Here is a 25,998-nt window from a genome sequence, read left to right on the forward strand (position 1 = left end):
AATAGCAAAAATGCTATGTCTTTCTTATTATCTCTATGTTTTTCTCTTCAATAAAATCAGAGAATAAGAGGGCGGAACAGGTTCTACCCAGAAGCGTGAGGGGGTGAGGGAGGAGTGGGGAGGTGGTACAAACAATATATACACATGTGAGTAAATGTAAAAACAATAAGTTTAGAAAAAGTGAATGATGCTTTACATTTTCTTGGCTTTTAAAATAACAAAAACAACAAGCAAAAGTTACAAAAGAGAATGGTTTGAGGGGGGTGTAAAATAACTCTAATCCCTCCCATCTTGAATTCAACACGGCTCATGACCAAGCATGTTCTTTTGATTTCTAGTTTCCTGTCTTCCCCTTAAGCTTCTTGAAAGGATTTTCTACATTTTCTTGTCTCCACTTTACTTCACACTCACTTTTTGGCTCACTGCAGTCAGTTTTGCTAGCACCCATTCAAGGAATGATTCTTAACCGTGCTCGTCAGTGACTTCCTCATGGCAAAATCCAGTGCACACCAGTCTTTTCTTTCCAGGACATCTCTGTTTTGAATCCTTTGGCTCCTCCATCTTTTTTAAAATTCATTTATTCACATGTGCATACATTATTTGGGTCATTTCTCCCCTCTACCCCGCATGCTCACCCTCTCCCCTCCACCCACCCCTCACTTCAAGGCAGAACCTGTTCTGCCTTTATCTCTAATTTTGTTGAAGAGAAGACATAAGCATAATAAGGAAGACAACGCATTTTTGCTAGCCGAGATAAGGATAGTTACACAGAGAGATTCCTAGCATTGCTTCCATGCACAAGTATGTTACAACCCAAGTTGATTCATCTCTAACTGAACTTAACACTGATTCCTGATCCCTTTCTCATGACCTCTGTCACTTTAAGGTTTCTGTATTAGTTCCTCTGGAGTGGGGACATCAAACAATTTCATGGTTTGGGTTTTATACCCATCCCCATACCTCCCGTATGGACTCTCCCCTTGGCATGTGACCCAAGTCTAACAACATTGCTGCATTTGCCCTAGATCTAAAGTCTGCATATGAGGGAGAACATATGATTTTTGGTGTTCTGAGCCTGGCTAACCTTGCTCAGGATGATGTTCTCTTGTTCCATCCAGTTACTTGCAAATGATAAGATTTCAGTCTTCTTCATGGCTGAGTAAAATTCCACTGTATATAAATACCACATTTTCTTAATCCATTCATCAGTAGTGAGGCATCTTGGTTGTTTCCATAATTTAGTTTTTTGAGTTCCCTGTATATTCTGGTTATCAGTCTTTTGTCTGATATGTAGTGGCAAATATTTTCTCCCACTCTGTGGGTGGTCTATTCAGTTTAGAGACCATTTCTTTTGTTGTGCAGAAGCTTTTAAATTTTATGAAGTCTCATTTGTTCATCATTTTGCTTAGTTGCTGGGCTGCTGGGGTTCTACTGAGGAAGTCCTTGCCTATACCTATTACTTCCAGAGTGTTTCCTGCTCCTTCCTATGCTAACTTCTAGACCAGAGTTTCAGGTCTGATATTAAGGTCCTTGATCCATTTTGAGTTTATACTAGTACAGTGTGATAAACATGGTTCTAGTTTCAATTTCATGCAGATGGATAACCAATTTTCCCAGCAACATTTGTTGAAGAGGCTGTCTTTTCTCCATCATATATTTTTGTCCCTGTTGTCAAAAATAAAGTGGGTATAGTTGTGTGGATTCATATCCCTGTCCTCTATTCAGTTCCACTGGTCTTCATGTCTGTTTTTGTACCAGTACCATGCTGTTTTTATTGCTATTGCTTTGTAATATAGTTTGAAATAGGTTATTGTGATACCCCCAGCATTGCTCTTTTTGCTGAGTGTTGCCTTTTTTGTGGTCTCATGTGTTTCCAAGTGAACTTTAGGGTAGATATTTCAATCTCTGTGATTAAAGTCATTGGGATTTTGATGCAGCCCTTATTTTCATTATTTCTCTACTTCTGCTTGTTTTGGGATTTGCTTGTTATTGTTTTTCTAGGAGTTTGAGATGTAGCATTAGGTCATTGATTTTAAATCTTTTTGACCTTTTAATATATGCACTCATGGCTATAGACTTTCTTCTTAGGACTGCCTTTGCTTTGTCTCATAAGTTCTGGTAGGTCATGTTTTCATTTTCATTAACTTCCAGGGACCTTTTAATTTCTCTTTTATTTCATTAATGACCCATTGTTCATTAAGCAATGTGTTGTTCAGCTACCAATTGTTTGCATGTTCTTTATTGGTTTTTTTGTTGTTGTTGATTTCTAGCTTTAATGCAATGTTATCAGATAGAATGTATGGTATTATTTCTATTTTCTTATATTTGCTGAGGCTTGCTTTGTGTCCTAATATATGATCAGTTTTGGAGAAGGTTCCATGAGCTGCTGAGAATAATGTATATTGTGTAGATGTTGGATGAAGTATTCTGTAGACATCAGCTAGGTCCATTTGATCTATGGTGTGATTTAGTTCTAGAATTTCTTTATTGATTTTTTGTTTGGATGACCTATCTATTGGTGATAGGGAGGTATTAAAGTCTCCCACTACCACTGTGTTGGAGTCTATATATGTTTCTATGTCCTTCAGATTATGATTGGTGAAATTGAGTGCATTGACGTTTGGTGCATATAGGTTGATAATTGTTATTTCATTTTGGTGTATTTCCCCTTTTATTAGTATGGAGTGTCCTTCTTTATCTTGTTTGATCAATGTAAGTTTGAAGTCTACTTTGTCCAAGATAAGTATTGCTACCCCTGCCTGTTTTCTGGACTCACTGTCTTGGTAGAACTTCTTCCTGCCATTCACCCTCAGCCAGTGCTTGTTTCTGTCAATGAGATGGGTCTCCTGTATGCAGCAGATTTTTGTATCTTCCTTTTTAATCCAGTTTGTCAAAAGGTGTCTTTTGATGGGGGAGTTAAGTCCATTAACATTCAGTGTTAGTATTGATAGGTATGTGGTGATTCTTGTCATTTAGTCGTCTTTGTTGTTTAAGGGTTTGATTGTGTGCAACTGAATGAATGTTACTCTCTACTTTTTTGCCTTTTCTTCTCCTGTGGTTTGGTATTGCCTGCCTTTTCATGGTTTTTTGCTTTCACTTTCTGCGTTCAGAATTCCTTGAAGAATCTTTTGTAGTGGTGGCTTGGTGGTCATATGTTGTTTTAGTTTGTGCTTATCATGGAAGCTTTTTATTGCTCCATCTATTTTGAATGATAGTTTTGCTGGGTAGAGTATCTTAGGATTGAAGTTATTTTCATTCAGTGCCCTGAAGACCTCACTCCATGCTCTTCTTTTCCTCAATCTTTTAAAATATTCTCTTCCCTTAGCTTCCCAAAGTTGCTGTTAATTTTCCCTATACATATCTATATAGAAGATTCTTCTCTGTCTCTTTCATGAGCTGTTCCACCTCTCATTGTCTATTAATTATTGCAATTTTTCTACATGCAATCTTTGGCCCATTGTCCTTATGTCTTTACATGTTTTTGTTATTTCAAATTCTATAAAGGCTTTAATTGTTACCTTGTATTCTGATAAATCCTGATAAATAGGCATATTTCTAGCAGTTTGTGCCTGCTTTATGGTCATATCAAATAAACATACCCATAATTAAACTCACATACTGATTCATGTAAAGTCTCAAAACTTCATATTCCGTATTTGAGCTTATGGCATCACAGTACAATTACAACATAGACTTCTTTCTCTTATTCAACTTTCATGTCCTATCAACACTAATTCCTATAATTTTAGTTTATAAATAATTATGAAAATTGATCCTCTTCCATTTTCTACCATATTGCCCTACTTTTTACTTGGACAAATATAATCTCCTCCCATTTTGCCACCTGCCTCTGAACTTGTTACTTTAAAATAATTCTCCATACTGAAGCCAGGAGAATGTATATAAAATGCAACTCTAACTCTCCTCTTCATAAAACCTTTACATTTTTCTTTATTGCCTATAGAATAAAGTAATTACCACCAAGTTGTTATGGGTTCATCCCCTCACTACTTCAGCTGGACTTATATTTACAAATACATCTTCAAATTCTCTCAAAGGCAACTTCATAAAATGAAAAAACTGTGTTCCTACCCACTTAAACCCCATTCTAAGTATGATAATATCCATTTCACTTAATATTATAACATATGTACCCTAACACTTGTTCACCACTTCGTCCACTTTATACCTCCATCCTTAAATAGTATAAGCATTAAATATAATTTTTCATATATGTATTTGTGCATGAGGTGGTGTCATCAAAGCACGAAGAGTTGGAGACAGAGAAGACTCCTAGGAACTAAGCCTCCAATTTTTGTGATAATGTGTCAAATTTGTTAGCTCAGGTGAACAATGTGAGAATTAGGTAGAAAGTTTGGGGAACATGGGAAGTTATGAGCAACACTTAGGGAAGAGGAGAGAGAGCTGATCAAAATCTTGACTAAATGCAAAAAAGAGAATTGTTAAAATAAGAATTCCCCAGAGTTTCAAGATTGTGATATATTTCTGTTTTTAATAAATGAAATGGTTATTTAATTTTTAAATTTTTAATCAGCTGTTATCATTCCAATTGTATGTCTATGGAGTACAACGTGATAATTTGATACAAGTATACAATGTGTAATAATAAAATTAAGGTAGTTTGCCTTTCCATCTTCTTAAACATTGTGATAATTTTTTATTAATGTAAGAATTGTGCATATTTGTGGGCTACAATTGTATATTTTGATGCATAAATAAAATGTGTGCTGATCAAATCAAGGTATTTAGTGTCTCTGTGTTCGTATCATTACATTGTGTCTGGTGCCTCTGAACTCCTCCCTTCTAGTTATTCATAGCATATGCAACAGGTTATTGTGCATTATTGTGAACTCAACTACACTGTACTATAGAACACTAGAACTTATGACTTTTATCTAACTATATTTTGGTATCCACTATGGAACCTCCCTACGTCTCTCCTTCTATTTTCCCTTCCCAATCTCTAGTAACCACAATTCTACATTCAGATCAACATTTTTAAGTATCCACATATAAGAAATGTTTGTCTTTCTGTCTGGCTTATTTCACTTAACACAATGCTCTCTATTTCCTTCCATTTAGCTATGCATAATAGGAAATTACACTTTTCATGACTATATAATATCCTACTGCATAAATATACTACATTTTCTTTATCCATGCATCCATTGGTTGGGACTGATTTCATATAACAGGTGATGTGAATAGTGCAGCAATAAACACAGAATGCAGGTATCTCTTTGATATTCTGTTTTCATGATAGCTAGATCAAATGGTAGTTCTATTTTCAGTTTTTTTGAGGAAACTTCATACTGTTCTCTGTAATAGTCATGTTAATTACATTCACCACCAATGTATAAGAGTTCCCTTTTCTCCATATCCTCACTAGAAATTCTTTTTTTGTTTTTTGTTTTTTTTTCTGATAATAGATGTTCTAACTGGAGTGAGACGATATTTCATTTTGGGTTTACTTGTTTTTTTTTTTTCTTCATTTGTTTGATTTGCCTTTTGAGAAAGGGTTTTGCTAATTGTTGAGGCTGGTCTCAAGCTTTGTAGGCTAAGCTGGCCTAAAACTTGCAATCCTCATTCCTTAGTGTCCCAAGTGCTAGTATTACAAGAATGTGCCATCATGCCTAGTGCTCATTGTGGTTTTGATTTGCATTTTCCTAGTGAGTAATGATGTTTTCATTGTCATATGACTAGTGGAAGTGAGTTGATTTTTTTAAAGTTAAGTTTATTGAATGAATTTCACCAATTTTAGTTATATAGTTGACAACTACACCAAAGAAAATATAGGGTAGTCCCATCACCCCAAACTATCCTTTTTATAAGTTTGTAATTAATCCAGTTTCCAAACAGTCATATAAATGGAATCCTATAACCTTTTGTATATGGTTTCTCTCGTTTAGCAAAATATATTTGAAATTAATCTATATCACTGCATGTATTAGTACTTTATTCCATTTTTTGTGCTAAGTAGCATGTCATTGTATGAATATCCCACAGTATGTCAATTCAACTGCCAATGTATATTTAAGCTTTTCTAGTTTGTGATTATAATGAAAAAGGCTGCTATAAACATTCACATTTAGATTTCCATGGGCATATGTTTACATTTCTCTTGGGTAAATGCATGAAAATAGACTGTTGGACTGTATGGAAAGGGTATGTTTAAGCTGGTAAGAAACTACATTGTTTTGCAAAATGGCCATATAATTTACCATTCCCACTAGCAATTATGAATTTTTTAGCTGTGCGTCATTCTCATTAACATCTAAAATTGTTTTAAAAATTATTTTAGGCACTCTAGTAGGTATTTAGTGGCATCATACTGTGGTTTTGATTTACATTTCCCTGATTACTAATAAAGTTAAGCATCTTTTCATGTGCTTATTTGCCAGTTGTATGTCCTCTTCAGTGAAATATCCATGCCTATTGCACATTTTCTAATTAAATTGTTGCTTTACTATTGAGATTTGAGAGCCTTTTATATAAATTAGATAAAAATACTATGCCAGATAAGTGTTTTTAAAAATTATTCTTCCTACTTTTAACATGATTTTCTCAGAGAAAAATTTTAATTTTGATGAAATCCACTTATCAGTTTTCTTTTATGGATCATGATTTTGGTATCAAGTCTAAGAACTCTTTGTCTAGTCCCAAACCCCTAAAGATTTTTGTCAAGTTTCGTGTAAAATTTTTAGTTTTCCCTTTTGCATAGAGCCTCATGATCTACTCTGAGTTAATTTTTGTATGAAGTATGAGACTTAGTTCTATGCTTTTGTCCATTTTTTTGTTTTGCTTATCAATATTCATTTGCTTCAGCATCATTTGCTGAAAGGACTATTGTTTCACTGAATTTTTGCCTAAATCAGTTGGACATATTGGTGTGGGTCTATTTCTAAGGTCTCTATCTTATTTCTTTAAACTAAGTATTTATTCCTACCTTACTATCATACTTTCTTGATTACTGTGGGTATAAAGTAAAACTAATCATAAAATAGTGATTCTTCCAATCTTGTTCTTTCTCAAAGTTCTTTCAGCTATTCTAGGTCGTATTTATTTCCATATAAAGCTTTTTGTGTTTATAAAAAAACCCTTTATGGATTTTAAGATGAATAAAAATTAAAACATATAAAAATGCATGAATATCACTGCCTTATGGCTGCAAATGCTAATGTTACATAGGAAGAAAGATGAAATAAATATCCTAAACTTCTGGCTTAATAAACTAGAGGGGAAACTAGGAAACTAGACTCCTGCTTTCTTTTAAGAGTGTTTGTGCTGTTAGTTTTACATTTACTCATAATTTAATCTTTCAGTTCTTCTTTGGCTTACTAGTTATTTAGGAATGTATTATTTAATTTCCACAAATAGGAGAGTTTTCAATCTTTCTCATATTTGTTTCTAATTTAATTTTTTGTACTCAGAGCACATACTTTTAAAAATTAATTCAACCTTCTTAATACATATTGAGGCTTATTTTATGGTCTAGCAAATGGTCTATTTTGGAGAATGTTTTTGTGCACTTGAGATAACTGCATTCTGCTGCTGTTGGGTGGAATGTTATAGAAATGTATACTAAGTCCAATGGGTTTATGGCATTCATTAAGTCTTCTATTTCCACTTCCATCTCATGACTCGTACATCTATCCATTATTGAAAATGGGGTATCACTGACTGTGATAAATTGTATTATCTATTTCTCCCTCCAACTGGTTTATTTTCACTCTGTTTTGGGACTCTGTTAGGTGCATTTGTTTATAAATTTTTTTCTTGATAAATTGATCCTTTTCTCATTATAAAATGTTCTTTTTGCCTCTAGTGAAAATTATTTCTTTAAGTGTTCTGTGTCTAATACTAGTACAGTCACCTCAGCTAATTTTTTGTTGTTGCTATTTGCATGATATATTTTGCTCTAGCATTTTAGTTTCAATTCATATATGTATTTAAGTCTGACTGCACCTTGTGTAGCAAATATAGAGTTGGATCCTGTTTTTTAGCCTTTAATCTTTCTTTTTTCTTTTTATCCTTCTTTCTTTCTCTGTCTTTCTCTCTTTCATTCTTTCCTTTTTTCTCTCTTTTCTTGGTTTATTTGTTTGCTTTTATCTTTTAAAAAATTCTTAGCATAAAAATTTGTGCAAAGGGGCTTCACTGTGATATTTGCAAATGCAAAATCATGATCATTTTGTCTCAGCATCCCAAGTGCTGAGATTGCAGGTATGTACCACCATGCCCAGCCATCTTGTATAGTTTCTATTGTACAATTAGTTCTTGATCTCATCTTGACTACATTGTACATGATAAATTGCTTCTCTCTTGCTTCTTTTAAGATTTTGTCTTTTGCTTCTGCCAGATGGGGATGAAAGTTAAGCTCTCTATTCAGTTCTGCGGCCTACAGTTCATCAGGGTAATTGGAATGCCTCTACCTGCTTCTGTGGAGAAAAAAGCAGAAAATCATTTCCCTGCTTGTTCCCACTAAAGCTGTTATGGGAAGCTTGGTTCCTTTGGCATTTGGCTGTGGTAAGGTGGCCATTGTCAATCAGGTCTTCTCTTTGACCAACTTTCCCTAGTCTTGTTTAGGAGTAATACAGCTTTCTTGGAATATTTTTTTTGCCTGGGCTGTTGGCAGTTTTAGAATAGAGAAATTTGCAGTGTCCTCTTTGAGATATAGAGTAGGCAATTAGAAAACTCAGGGAGTTTACCACTATTTCTATTTCAAGTCACAAGCAGTTCTTCCTACCTTTCAGATATTTCTTATGCTTGTTTGTTGTATTACATACAACATATTTCAGCTGTTAAAAGAAAGAAACTTGGAGGAATGGGGATGCTTCTTTTTAGCTGAAACCAGAAGTCCCTTTCCTCTTCTACATGTGTCTCCTTGTTACTGAGTTTGAGGAGTTTTTCATATAGTCTAGATGTATGGCTTTTTATCAGAAATGTGTTTTTCAAATACTTATTCCAAGACTATGGCTCATTTTAAATTCTCTTAATATTTCCTCACACAGATCACAAGCTTTTAATTTCTATGAAGTCTAATTTATCATTTTTTCTTTATGAAACATGGTTTTTATGTGCTATCTAAAACTATTTGCCTGATCCAAGTCACAAAGTTTCTCTACTAGATTTCTCCAAGAATTTACCTACCAGCTAAGCTTTGCTGTCAAAGGTCTGATTTCCCTGTGAGGGACATCATTTCTAATCAGCCAAAAGATTAACAACACATTTGTTTGTGAATGGGGAAAAATGCAATATATATATAATTTTGTGGGAAGTGGCTCACTAGCCTACAAAGTGATATACCCCAGGTAGCAAGCTTTCTAAAATGTGAGTAAAACTGCACTTTTTAAGGAGTCAAAGAGCAGGTATGGAATAGATGGTAGTGAGTATATGAGAGAATCAGCAGGACACATTATTGCCGTGAAAAATATTTTATTATAGATGAACATGTCAAAGTTAGAGTGCTTCATGGTAAACTTGAACAGGTTTAAAACATAAGATAAATAACTGAAGTAGAAAGGAGTCAGAACCATTGGGTTGAATTAGAAGAGTTTCAAAGGAAGTGAAGAACTTCTAAAAATCAGATGTTGGAGGAATCCTTTAAGTGGACAAAATCACGTGATGATAGTGGATCATGGGTTATGGAAAAATACTGAAAGCTGGACACCAATTTCTTCCCAAAAATATAGGTGAATTATCTGAAGATCCATAAAGTACAGTGCTGTTGATCATAAAGAGCAGATTATTAAATGACCCAAGCCTCAGTGAGAGCAGGGAGCGGCTAGATATGAGGAAAATAGTTAAGAACAAGTTGACACTATACCACTCTTAGGCACATGTCTTCTGTAGGGGAGTGGGTATCCTTCATAGGAGAAAGTTCAAGGGGAATCTGAGTTTCAGTTAAGGTGGGAGTATTAAAAGAGGTTACAAGTCTAACAGTGCTTAGTATAAAAGAGTACAGGGGAAAGGATTAGGTAGATTGGAGGGGAAAAACGGATATGGGAGAACCAAAGAGTAAGAGGTTAATGGTAGTGTATGCTAATAATATTTAAATGTCCCAGTCCCCAAAACATTGAGGAATACTTTCTGGTATTTTGTTGGTTAATATGAAATTGTTTTTTATTATTGTTTTACTGGGAGTGCATTATAACATTTACAAATGTTCTTATAATATATCATAGCATTGTATATTCTCTTTTATCTCCTCTCACCCCATTCCTGGAATAGTTTCAACAGATCTCACTTTTCCATTTTCATACATGAGGACATAATATTTCTACCATATTCACCCTCTAATGCCTTTTCCTCATACTCTCCTCCTCACACACTAATGCCAACCCCTAGATAGGACGTGTTTTACCTTCCTGTTCTCTGTTGTTTTGAAAAATTTTGTTTGTTTAAGATAGCTTACAGGGAGTTTCACTGTGACATTTCCATGTATATATGTATTAGTAACCCAAATTTGTTCATCCTCTCTTTATATCCTTTCTACCTTAGTCCCATTCTTATGGTAATTTCAACAAGCTTAAAAAATTCTATACTCATTCTTGTATAAAAAGTACATCAATCATATTCACCTCCTTAACTTCCATCTTTTACACTCCCTCTTGTATATGTGACCTCCCCTTCCTAGGACCTGTTTTTCATAATACTACTTGTGCTATATTTGTATTGAGCCTTTATTCCACATATGAGGGAAAACATGCAGCCTTTGTCTTTCTGAGCCTGACTTACTTTACTTAACATAATGTTCCCATTTCCATCCATTTACCTGACAAAATTTCATTCTTCTTTCTGGCTGAATAAAATTTCATTGTATATAAATACCACATTTTCTTAATCTCTTCATCAGTTGTGGAGCATCTGGGCTATTTCCACATCTTAGCTATTGTGAATAATGCTGCAATACACATGGGTGTGCGGGTGTCTTTATTGTAACATGACTTGAATTCTTACAGGTACATCCATAGGAGTGGTATTGCTGGATCATATGGCAGTTCTATTTTTAGTGTTTTGAGTAGCTTCCATACTGTTTTCCATAGTGGTTATACTAATTTACCTTCCCACCCACATTGTATAAGGTTACCTTTTGCCCCACATCTGGGCCAACATTTGTTGTTGTTTGTGTTCTTCATGTTTGCCATTCTAACAGGAGTGAGATGGAATCTTAATGTGGTTTTGATTGTATTTCCTTTATGACCAGGGATTGTATTTCTTCTGTTGTTTATAAGCCACCAAGTTTATAGTATTCTGTTACAGAAGCCTCTCAAATGGAGAAGAGCAAACTAGCACTTTGACCTCTTCTCATAAGGGCTCACTCTCATGAACTAATTATCCCCCAAAGGTCCTACCTACCAATACAATCTCATTAGGGATTACATTAAACTTCATATATTTATGAATTTGTCAGTGACACAAACATTCAGCCAATAACAAAGTGTAGATAGCATATGCAGGAAATTTCAGGCAAAAGGAAAAAAAGAAAGATAAAGTGAAAGCTAGTGGTAAATACAGTGTTTTAAATTGAATATACTTGAATGTGTTCATAGGCTAGGAAGAAATGGTTAGTAGCCAAGAAAGGTTAGTAGAGAAGATTGTTCATTCTGGAAGGAGATGGAATCAATGATGAATAAACACTTTGAGGGAAGAAGAAACAGAACACAGGGGTGCAGGGCACAAGTCAAGTGAATGGTTATCCCTGACCAAAAAGAATAAGACCTTTTTTCTTTCTGGGATTGAAGAAAGGGTGTAAAATGTATATAGGAACTCTTAAAAATTTTAACTTTAGGTAAGGAGTTTTAACTGATTTTTAAACTTGTAATAGCTACAGTTTACTGCATCCTTGCAATATTTGCATCCAGATATTGTGATAACTGGCTCTGATTTATCTCACTCAATATTGTCAAAGACCTTAAGATAATAAGAACAATTTTTTTTTATAGACAAGAAAACAGGTTCAGAAAGGTAAAGAAATTTGCCCAAAAGCAAGTAGGACGAAGCAGTGTCAGGACCTGAATTCAATAGTCTGACAAAAGAGCTTACAGTCTTAATAGTAAAAGATGCCAGTATTTGTTGAGAATGAGGAAGGAGGCAGTTGGATTTTTGGTCTTAGGAAAGTAGAAAAATTTGACCTAGCCTGTGAAGAAAATTGGAGAGGGAAAGCTGACCAACACTAGTTGTGGGAAGCTGTAGTAAGTTTTATTTTCTCATACTTTTTAATACAAAGAACTATCTGGAAAGGAGAATGTACATGAACCTACAGATACATCGAAGACATCATTTAAGTACTATCTACAAGCAAAAAATGTCTCTTATTATAAAAATTAATATGAATTTAGTGTTTGGTGTTTTCAATGTTATCCAGCCAAAATGAGTAGTAGTTCATTTCTTTCCTAATATAGACTCCCTAATTTCCATCTTCTTGCTACTGGATCTTTTTAAGCCTTCTGTATATTCTGCTTTGAAAAGCTCCTACTCTTCATCCACACTTACCCAAATCTTACCCATCACCTAAAAGCCTAACACCAATGGAAGCTTAGATTTCTGCAAATTGGAAATAATCCTACTCTCCTGTTTATTGTGTGTATTTCTTCTATTCATTTCTTTCAAACTTGTATTACAGGTTTCTGGGTACAAGTCTGGTTTTCCTAGTAGTCTATGAAGAGCAGACTGTCAGTCTGAGGTATTTTCCATTGCTCTAAGATGGATGTGTTCCTCATCTTTGGGATCTGCAAGAGAGTACCTGAGCCCAGAGATACTAACAAATGCCACTCATCTAATTAGTGGCAAAGTTAAGCCTAGAATCTGAGTCTCTTAATTCATTTGTTGAAGGAGAAGAAAGAAGGAAAGGAGGAAAAGAAAGTATTTTCCATGACAACAGGAATTTTTTATCTGTTTTATTCGTGGCTGTATTTTCAATGTATGGAACAATACCTGGCACATAGTGAGCCCTGAACAAATATTTGTCAAAGTAATAAATGATGAATGCAAAGCCTCATGCATGCACTCGGGGATATAAAAGTAACAGCAATAAATATTAGAGCAAGTACATTGTTTGTTTATAACTAGGAATTTATCCTTTGCAAAGTTTCCTAGGTTCACTGAATACAGAAAGTAAAGCCACAAAACCTGCAACTCCTTCTGCTGTTGTACTTTTCCATTGATCTCTTGCTCCATCTGTCTTTGTCTAAGAGCAATGCTGAGGATCATGAGGCAATTCCTGTTGATCTCCTGCATTAATGTTCTGATAAAACAGAAATTTGTTTGCTGGGGAAAAAACAATTTTTTAAAATGTATTTTCATTTTCTTAGAAAAAGTAGCATTTCATGTACATAAAAAGATGAACAAAAGAAAAACAAAAACAAAGCTTCTTACTATCTGGCTTATGATTTCACTGTCCTGCTGTCTGGTATTAGAGAGGATAGTCTAGCAATTTTTTAGAAAAGGAAACCTTCACTAGTCTGTGTTTTCTTGCAAGCAAATTGTAATAATACTTTTAAAAAACATTTTATTGCATATATTATTTGTATAGAGGGTTTCATTGTGACATTTCCATATATGCTTATGTTAAATTTACCCCCTCCATCATTCTCCCTTATCCTCCCCTAAACAATTTTAACAAGTTTCACTGCTCCATTTTCATACAAGTATACTCACTAGTACCCATCACCTCCACAACAGTACCTGTTTTACATTCTTGTCCTTCATTTTTAAGTGTATTTTCATTATTAAAGGGGTTTCATGGTGTATTTCACACATGAATATATTGTACTTTTATCAGATGAACCCCCTCTATTACTCTCTTTCTCAATCCTCCTTACCCCCTATTATTCAATAGTTTTTAATTTATTTCATTATGCCATCCCCATACTCAGATGCAGTGCATTTCAGTATCATTCACTCTTTACCCTTCTTTACTCTCTCACTTCCTCTCAGTCTCATTATTACAAACGTGTACAATTATTATTACAAATGCTTATATATATAATCATTTATGTATTTGTGTATACATTTATCTTTTAGGTCTGGCTACCACATATGAGGGAAAACATATAACCTTTGCCCTTCCTGACTGATTTTGCTTAACATGATGATCTCCATCCATTTGCACATACACAACATAAAATTGCCATTTAACTATTTGAAGTATACAATTTACTGATACTATGGCATTCATAATATTGTATAAACATCACTATCTCCAGGACTTTTTCATCATTCAAAACGGAAACTGTATGCAATGAACAATAACTTCCTATTCCCCATCTCCAGCCCCTGGTAACTTCTATTCTACTTTCTGTTCCCATGAATTTGCCTATTCTCAGCACTTCATCAGCACTTCATCCAACACCCTTCTCTGTCCAGACTATTTTACTTAGCATAGTGTTTTCAAGACTGATCCATGTTGTAGCATGTGTCAGAATTTCATTTCTTTTTAAAGAATGAATAATATTGCATTTCATGCATATAACACGTTTTGTTTACCCATTCATGTGTTAATGGACATTTGGATTGTTTGTGCTTTTGGCTATTGTGAGTAATGTTGCTATGAATATCAGTGTGGCATTATCAGTATGAGTCCCTAATTTCAGTTTTTCTGGGTGTATACCTATAGATGGAATTGTTGAATCATGATAATTTTATGTTGAGCTATTTTTGATAAATTGTCTGCTTCGGACAGTGGTTTCACCATTTTACATACTTTCACCCAGCAATACTTGAAGGGTTCAATTACTCCACACCTTTGCCAACATTTGTTATTTTTATAGTAAATATCAAAAAACAGTTTTTTTGTTATTAGCCTTCCTAATTGGTGTGAAATATAATTTTGATTTTCATTTCTCTAATAGCTAGTAATGTTGAGTATCCTTTCATGTGATTATTGACCATGTGTACCTTTTCCTTGAAGAAATGTTTATTCCGGACTTTTTGCCCATTTTTAAACTGTGGTGTTTGTTTTTCTATTGTTGAACTATAAGATTCCTTTGTGTAATCTAGATGTTAATCTTTTTTCAGATATATGTGATGCAAATATATTCTCCTATTCTCATGATATTATCCTTTGGTACACAAAAGTTTTTAATTTTGATGAGTTCCAATTTATCTGTTTTTTTTTTCTGTTGCTAGTATTTTGGGCATAATATTCAAATGGTATTGAGTACTTTTGTTAAATAAGTAGATCTTAGCTAATTTTGTCACAAAAAGTAATATGTGAAATGATATATATGTTAATCTAATTCAATACAGGAGCCATTTTATTTATGCATGCATCCCATAACATCATGGAATATATACAATATCTTAATAATCTGCAGAAAAGCACTTTAGAGCTAATTCATCATAATGAAAGGGTTTAAGACAAGTATTTAAAAATAATTGTATTTGTATGTGCTAGGAGCTAACAAACTGAAAATGAAATTAAACTCATGTAATCAAATTAAATAGAATAAAATGCATAGTAATAATCAATGAAGGATATGCAATACTTGTATATTAAAAACTATAAATATTGCTGACAGAAATTAGAGAAAATCTAAATAAATACACAGCAATCCTGTGTTTATGTATTAGAAGACTTAATATTGTTTAAATAGCAATAACATCTATTTAAAGCAATCTACAGGTTCAATACAATCAATATCATTACAGAAATAATAAAATTGAGCTTATAATTCATATGAACTTGTAAGGGTCTCCAAAATACTCAAGTATTACAGAAAAAGAACAAAATTGGAGGGCTCACACTTCCTTATTTTAACTTACCACAAAGTTTCAGTTATCCAGATAGGTTGATAATGGCATAATTATAGATATATAAGCCAATGGAATAAAATTTAGAGTCTGGAATAAACCTTTACATCTGTGATCATAATTTTCAAAAAAGATACCAAGATTATTCAATGAGGAAAAAAAGGTTTCCTTAATTCACACTCAAAAGAATGAAGTTGGAACTCTACCTTGGTCCACACACAACACTTAACTCAAAGTAGATCAATAAACAAAATGTAAAAGATAAAACCATGAAACTCTTAAAGAAAATATAGGGCTAAATTTTCATGATATTGTATTTGGTATTAGTTTCTTAGATATAACCCAAAAAGCATAAACAACAAAAGAAAAACAGATAAATTTAATTTTATCAAACTAAAAAACTTCTGTGCATCAAAGGAAATTATGAAAGAAGTTAAAAGATAGCCTACAGAGTAGGGAAAATGTTTGCAAATTATATATCTGATAAGGATCTTACTAGGGTAAGGGTGCAGGATATATAAAGAACTCATGCAACTCAACAAAGTGGCAAGCTACCTAAATTTAAAATGGGCAAAGGACTTGGACAGCCATTCCTACCAAAAAGATATATTAATGGCTAACAAGCACAGAAAAAGATGCTCAACATTGTCAGTATTTAGGAAAATTCAAATTGAAGCTATAACATACCACTTCACACCAATTATGATGTTTACGCATACATGCATATGTGTGTATATATACTATATAGTTCTTAAAGGAAAATAATAGGTGATGTTAAAGGTATAGACAAATCAGAACTCAAATACATTGCTAATGGGAATGAAAAATAGAGCACCTACTATCCAAAACATTCTAGCTTTTCTCAACACATTAAATATAGTAAGACCATATGGACACAACTATTCCACCGACTCATATACAAAGTAATTGAAAAATGGGTGTATAAACAAAACTTGTAAATTTATGTAAATAAAATTAATTTGTACTAATAAATTTTAAAAGGAAAATACATACATTTATGGTCATAGAAATATGATTGACAATAGCCAAAAGATGGAAACAATCCAAATATCCATCTACTACTGAACTGATAAACAAAATGTGGTGTATCTATAGAATGGACTATTATACAACCACTGAAAATTTAAATACTGATACATGCTACAGACTTAGGCTTTCTTCTTTTGACATCTGGAATTGTGGCTGGACTCTTTTCCTCTTCCCACCCTACCCCCAAAAAAGAATAATGGCTACTTTTTAGTGAGCACTTACTCAGGCATTTTACTAAAGAGCCACATGGAATTTTTTTCACCAATCTTGGAGATAGGTAGGTATTCCCATTCCACCGATAAAGGAAACAAGGACCAGAGGGCCCAAACTTAAGTAAGTTGCTTATGGTCACACAGCAAATAAGCAGAAGATCTGGGATTATTAACCTAAGTAATTTGATACAGAACCTGGTACCCATCCCCTCTCCCTTGCAGTTTTTATCCCTGCTTAGTCTCTGTTTTATATGTTTTATTCTTGTAATGGTACAGCCAGAAGAAATAATCATAGATATTTCAATATTTGTTTTAAATTTAACTGCTTCTGACTTACCCAACTACATAACTCTAATCCATTCTTCTAGGCCAAAGAAGTATCTCATATTTCCTACACAAACCTTTATCAATTCAGCCTACCATTTACTGATTCGTTCAATAAATCTTTACCTTCACTTGTTAAAATGTTTATTATCTTTTATTTTGATAAAATGAGATAACATAAAATTTATAATTTAGTATATTCCTAACATTTAGTATGCTGTGAAATCATCACCACTATCTGATTCTAATATAGTTTCACTACCCCAAAAGGAAATCCTATAAAACCAGTCATTCCTGCGGCCAAATGAAGAAAGCTTAAGTCTGTGATTAGAATGGAAACTATTTTTGAAAGTCTCCATATTATTGTTTTGTTAACTTCTGTTCTGTCCACCTTTAGCATTTGGGAGCATTTTGAAAATGCCAGTTTATCTTATCATGTTAGAAAGAAATATGCATCAGGTTTTTCTGGTCTATAATTAAGACAGAGCATTAAAGGAAAATACTTTTCTAAAGATGGGTTTGGGTTTTGCAGTGTTGCAACAAAGGCAGAAATTAAGGGAAGAGAACCCCAAACACAGGACTCTTGACCAGCTAATCCACCATCGAGGAAATTAACCTATTGAGCTATTCTCTTCTCAGATTTGGGAGCTACAGGGTTTTATTTATTCAGTTATTAAGAGTCATTATGCTAGATTCATTTAAGCTGCTATAATAAAAATACATCAAACTGAATTGCTTACAAACAATTGTTCTAGTGGCTAGGAAGTTTAAGATTAAGACATTGGGAGATACAGTTTCTGATGAGAGCTTGTTCTTCATGGATCATGACTTCTTGTTAGGTCCTTTCATGGTGAAAGGAGCTAGCTAGCTCTCTTTTTTAAGAGCACTAATCTTAATAATGAGGGCCCCAACCTCATGATATACCCACTTCCCTGAAGTCCCCACTCCTAATATCATCACATGGTAGATTATGATTTCAGCATGAATTTTGATGGAACACAGACAAATAAGACTATAGAAGCCCTGGGGTAGGGTGGAGGCACAGTTACATACAGTGTTTTTGTTGCTTTTACTTAAAGTATGGACTCAGGAGACAGACCAGGCTTTAGTCAGGCTCTAGTATTTTCTAGGTGTGTGATTCTAGGTAATTTACCCAATATTTCTGTGCCTCTGTCTTCTCTCCCATAAAATGAGAATAATATTACCTACTTCATAGAGTTGTAGCAGTTAAATGCGCTAAAGTACATATGTGTAAAACATTTAGAAAAGTTACTGGCACATACAAGTGGCCAATGTATTTTAGACTATTTTAATGCTGTTTACATGTCTCTAGTCTACTTTTTCCTTTCTTTTGTTAGCTAACACTTATTTATACATATTTATGGGGTGTATAATGATTAAATCAGGGTAAATAACATTTCTAGCTCCCCAAGTACTTACATTTCATTTAGCTCATACTACACATTTAGTTCCCATGCTTAACTCAATGTCTATCCTATACTAGATACTTAGGAAATAAGTTGGTTAAATTAATTAATGAATGTTGACATGCAACAGGTGCTATGTCAGAGGTTGAGTACAAGGCACTTTACAGGACAAAAGGAGGTTAATAAACGTTGCTTGAATTAATCAGGAAACTTTGCTGAAAGTGTCCATTTCCTTTTAGAACTTTCACAGAATAGTCAGATCTATCAGAAGCAGCTCTACACCTGGGAAAAAAGTTTAAATAATACTGAATACCCACAAGGTGGCAATATTGCAGAGCTGATTTAAACAGTCTAGGAAAACACTAAAATAAGCCAGCTTCTTTTGGTCCAGAGAGTATGTTTCTGTACTTCCTCTCTCATTTCCCCAGAGCTTCAATCCTTGGTTTCTTTCCCTTTCTTTCTTTTAGAGCACTATCATCCTTATCCCAGACTCCTCTAGGAGTCTGGCACTTCAGCCCCTATGTCATTGCTAGAGGACAAAAATGATCCTGTTTATTGTTCTTCAGAATGATGAGTTTCTAATTCTTATTACACTGATCTTCTATTTACCTTGATATGCCTCCTCCCATTGAGAGGGATAAAACATTGAGGGAGAAGTAAGCTCCTTTTAGAGAAAGTTTGTGTCATATCTGGCATTTTGTATTGCCACAACCTTATGGCATGTATGGAGACATTTTTAAAAATCTACCACACAGCTTCGGAAATTATTAACATATGAATGGAAGATCTTATTCAGCTATATCCTAATTCACTTCTAGCATTCTGCCACATTGGAATATTTTGAAGCAAATTTTAGGTATTATACACCATTCACAATTTTTTTACATATTTCTAAGGAATAAGAACTACTAATAAACATAACTATAATTTTAAAAGCAAAACTTTAAAGACACCATTATCGCATGTAAAGATTTAACAATAACTTCCTAAATGATGCAATATTCTGTTAGTGTTCAAATGTATCTGGTTGTCTTATAAAAATAATTTACAATTGATCTACTCAAATTAGGATTCAAGTAAAGTCCATGCATTCCATTTGTTTGGTGTATGATAGAGTTCTATACTTATTTCACAAACAGGATCAGAGAGGATCATCTGCTCAGTATTTTTTAAAACTCCACATTGCACCAGACAGGAATATTGGATTCAAATATTAGGAAGTAAAATCCTTCCCTCAACAGACTCAAACTTGTACTATTCCTACCTTAGCCTCCTGAGTAGTTGGTATGTGCCAGCATGCCTTACAGCAAGAATTTCAATTGCTGTAAGAAATCCAATTGGATTGGAATTATTACACACTTTAGACAGGGAGACAAAGGAGGACACTGCTGTAAAGAATTAAAGACAGAGAAGATAAGGATCAGGAACAGGGCAGAGTCTGTGAGAATGGAGAGGAAACAGAGTGGAGAGTTATTGAGGCAGCAATTTTGATAAAACTTGTTAGCAATTTCTTAGACATAAAGAATGAGATAATGAGATATTTTAAGGGTTTGGGGTTTTGGATTTGGGTGGTAACAGGAACGATGGTAGTGTCACCAATAGAGTTTGGTATAAAGGTGAGTAGATTTGGTGTATATAAGATAAATTCTGTTTTGGACATACTGAACTTCAAGTGTCTATGTGGTGCTCAGCCATCATTCCTATGCTTTATTATGCAGAAGGATGCATGAAATCAAAGCTCAGGGGGCAGGTTATAAGTGAAAGTATAAATCTAAGAGTTATGAGCGTGTAAGTGGTGGCTAAAAACCTAACAGTAGATGCCGTCAGTCAGGCAGAGGACATTATCCCAAGAGCTTTGAACACTGGGCTAAGGACTTAGGGCTTCATTAATATAGGTGGTGAGGGGCTCTCAAGGGACTTCCAAGACAAGTAACTTGGTTATATTGTGATATTTTGGAAATGTTTGTCTTAAGAAGTGAGGGGAATGCTGTTGGGGGGTGAACTTCAGCCTGATGTTATAAGATAGAGCTTCAGCCATCCGTCCTATGTTTAAGCAGCAAAATGTGAAATGAAATGTGAAGGACAGGACTAGCACTCTATATGATAAATCCCAGGATTCTGCTATAGATGATTTCATGCAGTATGATGGTGACAACAATTGGGACAGAGAGAACAGGAATCCTGTTGTAGTAAACAGTTATTGTTTTTATTTCCTCTTCTGTGTGCTATATCTCTCTTCTCCTGGAAACCATACTTTTGAAGAAACAACTTTTGAAACCACTTTTGAAGAAATCTATTTCTCATTACTCCTAGCATGAGGTTCTAGTGGGGACTTCCAATCAAAGTACGCCAGTTCCCTCACCAAAATTTATTTGATTGATTACTACGAGGGCATGTAAACTAGGGCAGGAAATCAAAAAGGAACCCTCATACACTGCTGATGGGAATGCAAGCTGGTGCAACCACTCTGGAAAAAAACTTAGAGGCTTCTTAAAAATCATATAGACCTGCTATATGATCCAGCAATCCCACTCCTGGGGATATACCCAAAGGAATGCAACTTATGTTATTCCAAAGGCACTTGCACACCCATGTTTATTGCAGCACTATTCACAATAGCCAAGTTATGGAAACAACCAAAATGCCCCACTACTGATGAATTGATCAAGAAAATGTAGTATCTATACACAATGGAATTATACTCATCCATGAAGAAAAATGAAATCTTATCATTTGCAGGTAAATGGATGGAACTGGAGAACATCATTCTGAGTGAGGTTAGCCAGGCTCAGAAGATCAAAAATCATATGTTCTCCCTCATATGTGGACTTTAGATCTAGGGCAAATGCAGCAATGTGGTTGGACTTGGATCACATGACAAGGGGAGACCACATACAGAAGGTATGGGAATAAATAAAAAACCCAAAACATGAAAGTGTTTGATGTCCCCACTACAGAGGAGCTAATACAAAAAACTTAAAGCGACAGAGGCCAACATGAGAAGGGGATCAGGAACCAGTGTAAAAATCAGTTAGAGATGAATCAACTTGGGTTGTAACACATTTGTACATGAAAGCAATGCTAGGAATCTTTCTGTATAGCTATCCTTAATTCAACTAGCAAAAACGCTTTGTCTTTCTTATTATGCTTATGTCTTCTCTTCAACAAAATTAGAGATAAGGGCAGAACAGGTTCTGCCTGGAAGTGAGGGGGGAGGGGGGAGAGGGTGGGGAAAGGGGGCAGTGGGGAGAAATGACCCAAACAATGTATGCACATGTGAATAAATGAATAAGAAAAAATTTTTTAAAAACTTGGAGGTACATAGCTTAGGAAATCCTAATGGTCTTTTTATGGCCAGAGAGAAGGTACTGCTTTAAAATAATGCAATCAATATGCAGGGATGAGAGATCGAAAGAAACAATTCTATTTCTGTTCAAGTCTGGAGTTACTTGTACTTGAGACCCACTTACATTCTTCCTGTATTCACATGTGCTTTTTAGTAGGATCCCTCCTTTCACCTAAATTAAAGTTTTCTTTAACCCAAAACCCATAACCTTCTAATTAAAACTACTCTGAAAGATAATTCTTGAATGAATGTAGAAGATGTATTTAGGGCAGGTATATGTGGAAGGTTGAGTGTAATAAACAGTGCTCAGAAATGGGGGCACTATTTATAAGATTGTATATTCTCTAAGAAAAACAATAAACCCTTGAACCAACATATTATTAAATAGGCTCTGTAGGTTGGAGTTACCTTTGCCATGTCCAGTCTTTCTTGGACCTTAAAGCAATTTCCCACACCTATATGCTGGTCATTTTACATAGTTGCAATGTAATTTTTCATGTAAGTTGACTAGTTATTATTCATTATGAAGATTTTTAATTTAAATACATTTTAGTTTTAGAATTTTGAGAATAATTTTATGTGTTCTGTATTGCTCTTCTAAAATCTGCAAATCCCAATACTTCTATCATCTCAAGATACATTTCTATTTACTGCCTTTCCTTTACTATGGGTTACATTTTCTTGTTTTTTATATGTCCAAATCATTTTGAAAGTCTCTTGGACATTATTCTTTTTTTTCTCTTTTATTATTCATATGTGCATACAAGGCTTGGTTCATTTCTCCCCGCTGCCACCAAACCCTCCCTTACCACCCATCCGCCTCTTCCCTCTCCCCCCGACCCCCTCAATACCCAGCAGAAACTATTTTGCCCTTATCACTAATTTTGTTGTAGAGAGAGTATAAGCAATAATAGGAAGGAACAAGGGTTTTTGTTGGTTGAGATAAGGATAGCTATACAGGGCATTGACTCACATTGATTTCCTGTGCTTGGGTGTTACCTTCTAGGTTAATTCTTTTTGATCTAACCTTTTCTCTAGTACCTGTTCCCCTTTTCCTATTGGCCTCAGTTGCATTTAAGGTATCTGCTTTAGTTTCTCTGTGTTAAGGGCAACAACTGCTAGCTAATTTTTTAGGTGTCTTACCTACCCTCACCCCTTCCTTGTGTGCTCTCGCTTTAATCAGGTGCTCATAGTCCAATCCCATTGTTGTGTTTGCCCTCGATCTAATGTCCACATATGAGGGAGAACATACGATTTTTGGTCTTTTGGGCCAGGCTAACCTCACTCAGAATGATGTTCTCCAATTCCATCCATTTACCAGCGAATGATAACATTTCGTTCTTCTTCATGGCTGCATAAAATTCCATTGTGTATAGATACCATATTTTCTTAAGCCATTCGTCAGTGGTGGGGCATCTTGGCTGTTTCCATAACTTGGCTATTGTGAATACTGCTGCAATAAACATGGGTGTGCAGGTGCCTCTGGAGTAACCTGTGTCACAGTCTTTTGGGTATATCCCCAAGAGTGGTATTGCTGGATCAAATGGTAGATCGATGTCTAGCTTTCTAAGAAGCCTCCAAAATTTTTTCCAGAGTGGTTGTACTAGTCTACATCCCCACCAACAGTGTAAGAGGGTTCCTTTTTCCCCGCATCCTCGCCAACACCTGTTGTTGGTGGTGTTGCTGATGATGGCTATTTTAACAGGGGTGAGGTGGAATCTTAGCATGGTTTTAATTTGCATTTCCTTTATTGCTAGAGATGGTGAGCATTTTTTCATGTGCTTTTTGGCCATTTGAATTTCTTCCATTGAGAAAGTTCTGTTTAGTTCACTTGCCCATTTCTTTATTGGTTCATTAGTTTTGGGAGAATTTAGTTTTTTAAGTTCCCTATATATTGTGGTTATCAGTCCTTTGTATGATTTATAGTTGGCAAATATTTTCTCCCACTCTGTGGGTGTTCTCTTCAGTTTAGAGACCATTTCTTTTGATGAACAGAAGCTTTTTAGCTTTATGAGGTCCCATTTATCTATGCTATCTCTTAGTTACTGTGCTGCTGGGGTTCGTTGAGAAAGTTCTTACCTATACCTACTAATTCCAGAGTATTTCCTACTCTTTCCTGTATCAACTTTAGAGTTTGGGGTCTGATATTAAGATCCTTGATCCATTTTGAGTTAATCTTGGTATAGGGTGATATACATGGATCTAGTTTCAGTTTTTTGCAGACTGCTAACCAGTTTTCCCAGCAGTTTTTGTTGAAGAGGCTGCTATTTCTCCATCATATATTTTTAGCTCCTTTGTCAAAGACAAGTTGGTTATAGTTATGTGGCTTCATATCTGGGTCCTCTATTCTGTTCCACTGGTCTTCATGTCTGTTTTTGTGCCAGTACCATGCTGTTTTTATTGTTATTGCTTTGTAACATAGTTTGAAGTCAGGTATTGTGGTACCTCCTGCATTATCCTTTTGACTGAGTATTGCCTTGGCTATTTGTGGCCTTTTGTGTTTCCATACAAATTTCACAGTAGATTTTTCAATCTCTTTAATGAATGTCATTGGAATTTTGATGGGAATTGCATTAAACATGTAGATTAATTTTGGGAGTATCGACATTTTTACTATGTTGATTCTACCAATCCATGAGCATGGGAGATCTCTCCACTTTCCATAGTCTTCCTCAATCTCTTTCTTCTGAAGTGTATAGTTTTCCTTGTAGAGGTCTTTCACATCTTTTGTTAGATTTACACCTAGGTATTTGATTTTTTTTGAGGCTATTGTAAATGGAATTGTTTTCATACATTCTTTTTCAGTTTGCTCATTGTTAGTGTATAGAAATGCTAATGATTTTTCTATGTTGATTTTATATCCTGCTACCTTGCTATAGCTATTGATGATGTCTAGAAGCTTCTGAGTAGAGTTTTTTGGGTCTTTAAGGTATAGGATCATGTCACCTGCAAATAGGGATATTTTGACAGTTTCTTTACCTATTTGTATTCCTTTTATTCCTTCTTCTTGCCTAATTGCTCTGGCTAGGAATTCCAGTACTATGTTGAAAAGGAGTGGAGATAGTGGGCATCCTTGTCTGGTTCCTGATTTTAGAGGGAATGGTTTCAGTTTTTCTCTGTTAAATATAATGCTGGCTGTAGGTTTGTCATATATAGCTTTTATAATGTTGAGGAACTTTCCTTCTATTCCTAGTTTTCTTAGAGCTTTTATCATGAAATGATGTTGAATCTTATCAAAGGCTTTTTCTGCATCTATTGAGATGATAAAGTGGTTTTTGTCTTTGCTTCTGTTAATGTGGTTTATTACGTTTATTGATTTTCATATGTTGAACCACCCCTGCATCCCTGGGATGAAGCCTACTTCATCTCTACTGTCTTGCTTTATCTTTTCCTGTGGTTTGGTGCTGCCTACCTTTTCATGGTTAAGTTGGGTGTCACTTTCTGTGTACAGAATCCCTTGCAGAATCTTTTGTAATGGTGGCTTTGTGGTCACATATTGTTTTAGTTTCTGCTTATCATGGAAGACTTTTATTGCTCCATCTATTTTGAATGATAGCTTTGCTGTGTAGAGTATCCTGGGGTTGAAGTTATTTTCATTCAGTGCCTGGAAGATCTCACCCCACGCTCTTCTTGCTTTTAATGTTTCTGTTGAGAAGTGTGCTGTGATTTTGATGGGTTTACCTTTGTATGTTACTTGTTTTTTCTCTCTTACAGCCTTCAATATTCTTTCCTTAGTTTCTGAACTTGTTGTTTTAATGATGATATGTCGTGGAGTAGTTCTATTTTGATCTGGTCTGTTTGGTGTCCTGGAGGCCTCTTGCATCTGTATGGGACTATCTTTCTCTAGATTTGGGAAATTTTCTGTTAT

The sequence above is a fragment of the Castor canadensis genome, chromosome X, assembly GCF_047511655.1.
Source record: "Castor canadensis chromosome X, mCasCan1.hap1v2, whole genome shotgun sequence".
Classification (NCBI taxonomy): Eukaryota; Metazoa; Chordata; class Mammalia; order Rodentia; family Castoridae; genus Castor; species Castor canadensis.